Source organism: Homarus americanus, unplaced genomic scaffold (assembly GCF_018991925.1).
Source record: "Homarus americanus isolate GMGI-L3 unplaced genomic scaffold, GMGI_Hamer_2.0 scaffold55640, whole genome shotgun sequence".
NCBI classification, from domain to species: domain Eukaryota; kingdom Metazoa; phylum Arthropoda; class Malacostraca; order Decapoda; family Nephropidae; genus Homarus; species Homarus americanus.
Window position 1 is genome coordinate 3,498,527 of NW_024713650.1, and position 10,343 is coordinate 3,508,869.

At 38.2% G+C, this 10,343-nt stretch overlaps 1 long non-coding RNA gene across 1 annotated transcript; it reads right to left on the reverse strand.

Moving 5' to 3' along the window:
- Nucleotides 1-972: 972 nt before the first annotated feature.
- Nucleotides 973-7,358, reverse strand: LOC121873694. Its single transcript, XR_006090296.1, has 5 exons — nt 7,227-7,358; nt 4,779-4,857; nt 4,168-4,242; nt 2,748-2,857; nt 973-1,335 (listed from the first exon to the last, which is right to left on the reverse strand). It is a non-coding gene; the product is annotated as an uncharacterized LOC121873694 (long non-coding RNA).
- Between the last annotated feature and the right edge of the window lie 2,985 nt (nt 7,359-10,343).

A 10,343-nucleotide genomic window follows, 5' to 3' on the forward strand; every position in this document is an offset into this window, starting at 1 on the left:
AATAGAATTACTGTATAAATAAAATGGGTAAGTAAAATTTATTTTTGTTTAAATTGCACTGCTGATATATGTACACTTCCACAATAATTTTCTTCTATTTTGCATTTCTCTGTGCTGTTTATATGCATAGTATACTACCTTTTATAAGTATGTAATTTACTTTATACAACTTAAAGTTTAGTCTTTACCTTATTATAATGCTCAGCACACCCTATTTCAATACCCACCACATGCCACTGGTAGGTAGTATTTGCAGCCTGGTAGTGTGTGTCAGACTAAGGATATACTGTACCCACTGCTTTGGGCTCAAGTGCAGTATTGGCTACTCATCAGAAATACTGGACAGCTTTTATACAATGATTATTACTTGTACAGTATATATTGTATCGGGTATTTCATTCTGGAAAATTTATTGATCCGGGTGTTACTCATTTTTGTTGAACATTCCTTCTGCTTTTTACAGTACAATATATGGAGGAACTGGAAATAATATTTTATGGATAATTTGAAAATGTAATAACAGCACTATATTGACTATAACCTATGGTCCTCCTCACACTGCTGAAGAGGATGATAGTTACAGTCAAGATATACAGTGCTCATTTTTCCTTGTTTTATCTTCTACAGAATTTCTTCAGTTGTGTAATGATAATGAATACAGTACAATAATTTAAGGTTCTGTGTTATATTAAAATCGGTGTATCAAATTATGCTATTTTGAGGGCCGACTATTCACATGAACTCTGAATCTTAAAATATTTTTTCATCTCTTTGGTAAATGTCATTTACAGTACAGTAGTTTCAAACCTGTGTAACACTTACCTTATCTATTTTATACCAAATAAAAAATTCCAAATTTATAAGAATATCAATACCGGTATGTATTATCTAGAAATTTGTTTACAAACATCAAACGAAACCAAACACGTCTCGCAATACACGAAAAGGAAGACTTGTTTATAAAAGTACAGATTCTCAAAATATATTTATTTTGCAAGGTAATGTGTTGCCTTTATGAGCTGTAAAACTTACACTACTTCAAATTTACATAAATGGTTTTGTTTAAAATGTGTTTATTTAAATTACAAAATCTAATTAAAATAAACATATTGCAGAGTTGAAATTTTAGTAAAAAGAGTTTAATGTAACATCTGCACTAATGAACATGAGACGACACAGTGAGTGGCCTCCTCTCTCTCTCTCACACACTGGAGACCACCCCAGCATATATATGGCAGGCACACACTTCCTTCCACAGTGAGCCAGTCCTCAAGAGGCTTTCAGCTAACTGCTTCATCCTTTGTAGTCATGCCACCAGGACTGTCACCACCATATCTGTTTCATTATATGTCAATTAGTTTTAGGAAAAATAACATAACACATCTATCACATGTTTCAGTGTACTGGCAGTCCAACTACATGTACCCCTACTATATAGTATATGTATTTCTGTAGATAAGATTCATAAATTAGTAAAAACTTTTCACTATGCACTACATATTTTCATTGATCTGTATTTCTACCTGTATTCCAAATTTCATAAGCTACCTCTGACCGCACCTCTCCATTAAATAGGATTCAGTACGCACGAGGTCAGGGATCTGTCCTTCATATCAAGTGATACAGTGACTTCTGTTGTTGGTAATTTTCTTAAAACTAACCCCAAACCTTACAATAGGAGTGGAAAATGACCATCTACTCCAGCAAACATTCCTGCTAAGATATTGTCAAGCTTACATTGGGGATGTTCAGTTGGTATTTCTGGTGCACTTGGGTTACCTCTGTCAACTGTGTAAACCAATATATTAGCAGTAATTTTCTGTTTTGAAGAAACAAAAGTACTGTAATTATGCTGAAAGATCATCCAAATATGGAGTGCAGCACAAATGATGGTCATGCACTGGAGGATGTAAAGGTAGTTCATTGAAACAAAACTATTCCAACTTCTCTTCACACTTTCAAGCCTTGTTCTTAATCCACTTTCTCTGAAGTGACTCCATCAACTAGCCGATAAAATTCAAAAGTTCAGTCACCAACTTCAGATGAAGTGGCCGAGTCCTGCCTCCATGATGAGGTAACCCACCACCCCCACATCTCTGGTCTTGACACACTATCTTCACTCCAATTTTGACGAGTCCTAACTTACTTTTTTGTTTTAATGTATCCATTTAATTACAGGTTACCCGCGAGTTACGACGTCTCATATTAAAATCATTCACTTTAACGAAGTAGTCATACTTATACCCTATCCCCAAGTTACAATTGGTCTCTCCCGGATTAATGACCGCCCCCTACAATCAGTTGTCTCCGCCTGCACACTGATGATCATCTCTCGTCATCTCTCAACGTGTCAACTTCGGGCCCCAACCGTCACTATTTCTTGTCCATATTCAAATGGTCAGTTTGAGAATGCGAAATATTCATCAAGGTAACTTGGTAGGATCATCACGTGGAGTAGATCGGTGCATTTTAATTTTACAGTATTTTTCTTTATAAAATTTTTCAGTGTATTTTCCATTTATCTATGTTTCCAATAATGTGTCTATTATAAGCTTCCTATACAGTATACCCATTAAATGCCAATGTTGGATTTTATTTATTTATTTTTAAGGGCTTGCAAATTTTAATTTGTACAAGTCCTGCTTGTGTTAGGGTTAACGAAGATTTTACAGCCTTATTATGGAAGGGGAGAACACATCTATAAAACTTATAACCTACAATATTTAGAAATATTTTATAAGCCATACCAGAGATGAGAGGGGCCCAGGTATGTAACTATTTAGTCGCCCAGGGCATCATGGACAGCATCGGCGATCTTGTTATACTTCTTCTCATTGTCGACATAACCGTCACCACCCTGGGCAAAAAGAATAACATTCATCACCAAGAAAAGAGAGGCTGTAGAGGTCCAGTGCATTAAATGATAATGTTCTCATCTTTTGTGTTGGATACAGCGTTCGCCTCCTGTTCAAGGGGTCGGTAGTTTGATTCTAGAGTACAATACTGTACTCCCAGCTGTAAATGGATACCTAAATTTACAACTTGGGAAAGTGTAGTGTAGTACCGGCAATACTGCCTCCATGTGTACCGGAAGGCTTAGTATACAGTGTGCCGTATCCTCAATGTCCCTAATGGGCAGTCATGCCAACCCTCTTTCAATTTTCACCTGTCAATATCTAACTTCTTAAAACCTCAACTGATGGCTGGAACAAGACTCAACATTATATCTCGCAGAAAATGTTGGGGGATTTATTATAACTATAGTGTGTGTATTTGTATTAACGTTAAAAGGAATAATATGTTTGAGATAAAATGTTCCCGATGATCTATGTACAGTCGGCCACAAGAATAAGTATACACCAACGGTTCGTGTTTGAGACAAAATATCTGGTAACACTGTCCTGAACAGAACAGACAAAATGACCTGTAATTTATGTTTTATTCCTACATATACGTTATTTGTGAATGTTTTACTAGTGACTTGTGTTTGTATTACAAGTAATATATTGTATCAATGGTAGTAAACTTGTTGCCGAATGGGATTGCAGTTATCGTACAGCTCCCTCCTCCTCCCCCACTTTTTGTCTTACCCTACTTTTTTTTACTGATGTTTTGATTAGTAAAGGAAGGAAGAGGAGAAAGTAGAAGAATAAAGAAAGAGAAACAGAAAATAGTTAGAGATAACAGGTGGGAGGGAGCCGAGTTTCATCAAGAGTCTGGATGCACAGTTTCAACATTACCAGACCATTTCTGGACCTTAAGGCTACAGTGTGTATACTTATTCCTGTACAGTATAGTATATGTAAATTAATTCACCACTTTTTTTTTATCAAACAATTCTCATACTAAAACTAGCAAAGGCTATTTCATGACTATTAATTTGTGGATAAGAACCAGTTCTTAATGGCGACAGAACAACACTGAATTACAGCCTGAAAATCAAAATGGTAATGAATACAGTACTGTGGACATTTGATCACCGGTCTACTGAATACGGTGTTATAATTACTATTCTTACATAATAATGTCTTTATTTTGCAGGCAATGAAGCCATGGTCAGGTTAGGTGACAAAATGTCCTTGAACCACACACACAAACAACCATATAAGTGATGTCAGTATAGTACATACAGTACAGTATATGGGGAGAGTACAGTACAGTAATTACCTTCTTTGTGTGAACAAGTTTGTCTCCAACAGTGACTTCAAAGTAGCCAGTCATTTGAGGTGTTCCTTCACTAGCCTGTAAATACAAAATAAAGATTTAACATGTATTTATCATCACTTAAATGGTTTTAAAGAATATATATCCCCACTTCCCAGTACAGTACCATACAGTGGCGGACTGGCCCAGCGGGAAACCGAGAAATTTCCCGGTGGGCCCCAAAGTGATAGCTCCTTTGACTACGTTTTGGGATTAAGTGGGCCCTTTTGGACCCTTTTGAATGGGCCCCTTTACAAGTTTTCCCGTTAAGAAATTTATGACTCAGTCCACCACTGGTGCCATACATAGTTTGCCCTATGACAGAATAATTCAATTGCATTCTCTGTCTCATTAAAGAGATTGTTACAATATTATAGACTTAAAGAACAACTGTCAACTTGGGTAGACTGTACTGTATGTTATTTCACCACCACCTATCAGTTAGTACTGTATTGTGTAAATCTCCCCATACAACTAATGATGGAGGCATTATTATTAACGGGAGTGCAGTAATTATTAAAATATGGCAAAAATATAAAACTGTTACTGATACATTAAAAAGTTTTAAGACTCACAATATCCAGCTGATCAGGAAATTCAGATTCAAGTTGCTGTTTCAGCGCCCTGAACTTGGAGGCGTAGCCTCAGGCACCGCTGTAAGCAAAAAAGTATTAGTTCACTTACTTAATTACTGTACCCTCTGTGCCACTGATCGGCTCACTAGCTGTTAGGGCTGTCGGTCACTTCTGTTACACACTCCTGGCAAGTATTGGGCATGTCTCCGCTACACACTGTTGACAAGTACAGTATTGGGCATGTATGGACTCTTGAATGCATAGTACCTGAACCATGTTACTTTTTTTACTTTACCTTTATCCTCTTCACCACTGATCAACTTGTTAGCCTCTTGGGCGATCGGTCACGTGTTATGCACTGTTGGCATGCACTGGCTCCTGAATGTATCCAATGCTTGTCAAGTCTTGTCTTGAAAGAGCTCACACTCGGTGCCGTCACAACACACTCTGGTAGATTGTTCCAAGAGTTCACAACTCTCACTCCAAAAAAGTTTGCCCTCACAGTTTTCTGGACTTGCGGCTTCTTCAACCTTGAGCTGTGACCCCTTGTGGGGCGAGCGTCCGCCAGCTTCAAGTAAGGACACTTGACTGAGTAGTGCCCCCTGATATGTTTATACAACTCAATTAGGTTCCCCCCTTGCCCGTCTGTAGTATAAAATAGGCAATTGCAGGTGCACTAATCTCTCTGAGTAGTTGATGAGCCAAAGTGCCATTACCAGTCTGGTGGCTCTCCTCGGGATATTTTCAAACAACTGACAGTCCCTAGCATATCTTGGGGACCAGACAGGGTTACAGTACTCTAGGCCGGGAAGCACCTCGCTCTTGAAGATTGTTACGAGGGACGGACCGACCTTCTCATAAGACCTATTTTTTATATTGGTCACTCGAGGTCTACTACACTCTTTGATGAAAGGCTGTGATCACTAAGGTATCGAGTACTACTATAGCGTGCAGTCTACAAGATGGTTAGGTTAAGTTAGGTCAGGCCAAGTTAGATTAGGATAGGCCTAGGTCAGGTAAGGATATGTTAGATCAGGTCAAGTTAGTAAGATTAGGTTAAGTTAGACTAAAGTTATCTTTGTAGAATGTACGCTATAGTAGCACCAGATACTCTATGGATAACTTGAGTACTACCTGTATATGCCTCTTCTACTGTCGTGTAGTGTATTCAATCTTCTGTTAAGAGGACTTGAAGAGGCAGAGGATCAAGAGTACTGGGGTAGATGACTCGTGTACCTACTGAAATAATTACTGTACAGGCATTCAATGCATGAAGGGTAAGCTGAAGTAACTTGGTGTAGAAATAAAAAAGATACTTACCGTATAGAACGAAGATAAATTAACTTTTTTTCTCTTATAAATAATAATTTACTTACAGAAACATATTAACCACTGAGCCAGCCAAAACATTACTGAATTGATGATGATAATAATAATAATAATAATTGGTAGTCTTTTGTTTCTCAAAAGCGCCAGTTCTAAAGAATTCACCAGCGCTCGAAAAGCTACCAAGTCAAAGATTTGATAATAAAACGTAATAAAAGATCACAAAAAGTGGTCAGTTACTGGTTCAAGATGATATCACAGACTCGGGTACAGAAATTTGCCAAGAGTTAAATTCTTTGGAGTAAAATATGTGAATTCTTGGAGTACAATAAATGCCAGAGAATGTTGTGGCGGCGCCGAGGGCTCTGCTGTAGGCTCTACCAACACTGGCACAGTGAAGAGTCCACACATATCCAGTCCTGTACATGCTAAGTGTGTATCAGTGAACAGACCGACTGCCTGACCTGCTAGTGAGCTGACCATGGGTGATGAATATAATGAAGTAAGTAAAGTATTCTTGAACTTTTCGAGTTGTGTATTGGTTCACCATACACACAATGGCTAACAGTCAGTTGAATTAACCCACGAAACATGTTAAAAGCTTATTATTACTCACGAAATATATTAAAGCTTATTATTACTAATGAAATGTTATAAACTTATTATTACTCCTGAAATGTTATAAACTTATTATTACCCACGAAATATGTTACAGCGTATTATTACTCACGAAATGTTAAAATCTTATATTTACCCACGAAAGATGTTAAAAAGCTTATTATTACAATTATGACGCCTATTTTACCAAGTGTTCATTAATCAATACGTAGCTACCCAAGATGTGAGAATCGGGGCCTCAATCCCCCACCATACAGTTCACATACATACACTCCATATAATAACAGGAGATATTTTATAAAGCTATTATTACACTGCTAAGTTTAGAGTCTAAACTTTACACAGACCGACATGCAGACAATAATACATTTCTGTTATGTAATAGTCAAACACAAGCTCATGACCTAGTCTAAACTACTATGGATTTCCTCACTTATATACCATCTAAAACCTCATCTAATGCTGCGGTTATTGTAGAAGACGGACAATAATCTTATCACTCACCAATACACCACTTTGATCTTGAGTTTAGCCATGGCTGATGAAAAGCCTCGATAGACAAGGTGATACAGCTTTCCCCTTTAGTAGGACTGGGCTACTGGTGTGACTGGCCGGGGCTTCACGTGTTTATATGCCAGGCAATGTAAATAATGTTGAAGGTATACCACGACGAAGACTAAAGTATTATTGTAGAGAGATATAGTGACAGATAATCATTAAAATATATGGTTTATATTTGTTCAAAGTATAGGTAAATGAGCAATGATATACAGAAAGCCGATTAAACCAAGGATAAGACATGAAAGCTGGGAGAGGGAAACACTGATAGATTTTGTATCTATTTTAAAGTAAATAAGTCACTCACCTTAATTTAAACTAACAAATAAATCTTATAATGTTTTTAATTAGATCAGAATTTCTTTAGGTAGTTAATATAGCCAGACAAAATAATTTTACAATGTTCGTATATATTTTTAACATTAGTGATTACCTCACACGAGTTGCCACCTCAGCCATTTTATTTTAGGTTATGTATATTTTGTCTTCTCATCCTGGTCACGGCACCAAGCCCCCTCGGGGGCAAATCTGAAATCTATATTTTGTCTTTATTTCACACATCTCTACAAAGGTTTTATTCTTAATGAGGCCAACTTCAATTTCGAATAATAATACTCAATGAATGAATATTAAAACCTACTATAATGCTTTAATACCTCGAGGATATTCATTAAAATCTCAGGTGTTACGGGTCATTACAAAATTACGTAACGCAGACGGGAGTGGGGGGGGAGGTTGTGAGCTAGGTGTTAGTGAGTTACAGGGGGGTGGGGGTGTCAGAAGAAGTCGTATGTAACAGTAAAAAAAATAAAGAAGCCGAAATAATACAGATGTAATCTTTGGAAGTCCTTAATACAGTACTGAGTTATTTTTATACATTGTCAAATATATGCATATTCTTTTTTTTATAAACGTGAAAGCTTGTAATACAACGTTAATAATAAGAGCAAATATGTTTTATGTAATATATTCCTGATATATTGTTTGCATGTCAAAAAAAATATATATATATTTCTGAAAACTCAGTTCTCAGTGTAAATATTTAAGTGTCCAGCAGGGGTGGTTCATGTGTCACCCCTGCTGGGTGTTGTCCCAAATCTAACAGTCTTCCTGCCACACTGGTTCTCTACTCTGTACAGTCATGATTGGTGTTCCTTTGTTAGCCTTGATCTCAGTTGGCATTTCAAGTCCCTCAGTATCCATTTCTTCCTCCATGTGCCACTCATACTCTTCTTTTTCCAGGTACTAGACAACACACATGAATTCCCTTGCTAGTCTTTGAGGTCGCAGCCTTTCTGTTGGAGCACTCACACCAGACTGTCTACTGCGACTCGAGCAGTGCTTCTTAATATGTGAAGTCATGGATTTGACTGAGGCAAAGTATTTGCCACATGTTCCACAGATGCGCTTCTGTAGCTCATTCTTACTTTAACTTTTTACTTTTATCCTCTTCGCCACTGATCGGCTCGTTAGCCGCTTGGGCGATCGGTCACGTCTCTGTTACGCACTGTTGGCAAGTACTGGGCATGCACTGGCTCCTGAATGTACCTGAACCTGCTCCAGTGTTGGTCAAGTCTGGTCTTGAAAGAGCTCACACTCGGTGCCGTCACAACACTTTCTGGTAGATTGTTCCAAGAGTTCACAACTCTCACTCTGAAAAAGTTTGCCCTCACAGTTTTCTGGACTTGCAGCTTCTTCAATCTTGAGCTGTGACCCCTTGTGGGGCGAGCGTCCGCCAGCTCCAAGTAAGGACACTCGACTGAGTAGTGCCCCTTGAGATGCTTATACACCTCAATTAGGTCACTCCTTGCCCGTCTGTAGTATAAGCTAGGCAAGTTCAGGCGCTCCAATCTCTCAGGGTGGTTGAGGTGCCGAAGTGCAGGCTCCAGTCTGGTGGCCCTCCTTTGAACATTTTCAACCAACTGACAGTCCCTAGCATATCTTGGGGACCAGAGCGGGGTGACAGTACTCCAAATGGGGAAGCACTCCACTCTTGAAGATCGTTACGAGGGACGATAATTTATTTGCCTGATTTACCTTCTTCTCGCAATGGTCCGAAAACTTCAGCGCATTGTCAACATACACACTTAGGTCCTTCTCACATTCAGTCTCAAATAGTGCAGTTTCTTCATCCCGTTGGGACATATGATACGCCTCCTTACCGTTGGTACGCCCCAGGTGCATCCTCTTACACTTCGTGACATTGAATCTCAGCTGCCATTTCTTCGACCATTCTTGGAGCTCACAGAACTACTCATAATCATATCGGAAGGTTCTTGATTTGAAATAACTGCGTCAGCAGCAAAGATTTGTCCAGTATAGATTGAATAAAGAGCGATGTATTTATCAAACAAACAAACAACACAATAACCAGCCATCCTGTCCGTACAGGGGTAAGATGATGATTTGTGAATAACCACCTCATACTCATTTCATCAGCAAACTATCGCTAGGGATTTATTATTATTATTGATTTTTACTTTTCAGGGTATACTTCTCAAGCTGCAAGTAAATCTCGGTGATATTGTCGATCTTATAGTTCCAGGATATGTGTTTAAATATCTAATAGCTTGAGCTGTTGTACATGGTGAGGGCAGGTTAAAAGTGTTTAAAATCATGTTATTTTTGGCTATCACTAGATAAAATTTACATAAAGCATAAATCGTAAATTAAATTTAAGATATTTTTATGGCAAAGTTATGTAACATTAATATATATGGTATAATTGTATATAAAATTCTAATATCATTTCAGGGAGGAAATAGCTGAGGAAATCAGTATTAATTCAATATATTAAAACCAAATTTACGGGAATGTTGGAGTTGTGGGGTAATAGATGTTTGGTTCACACTCAGGATGGGATGGAGAAAGGAAACTCACAATGTGCTCTCTTTATACATTGTATTGATGTACAATGCAGCTTGGTGCTGGAAGTGGCAGCATGGTTACAAGCGTGATGTAGAGAGAGCTGTTGGGAGGATGCTCAGAGAAGGACCAGCTTGTGGGTCGCCATGCTCGCCGGCGGGAGCGAGGGCCGCCAGGCAGGCGGAGGAGGTGGTGTTG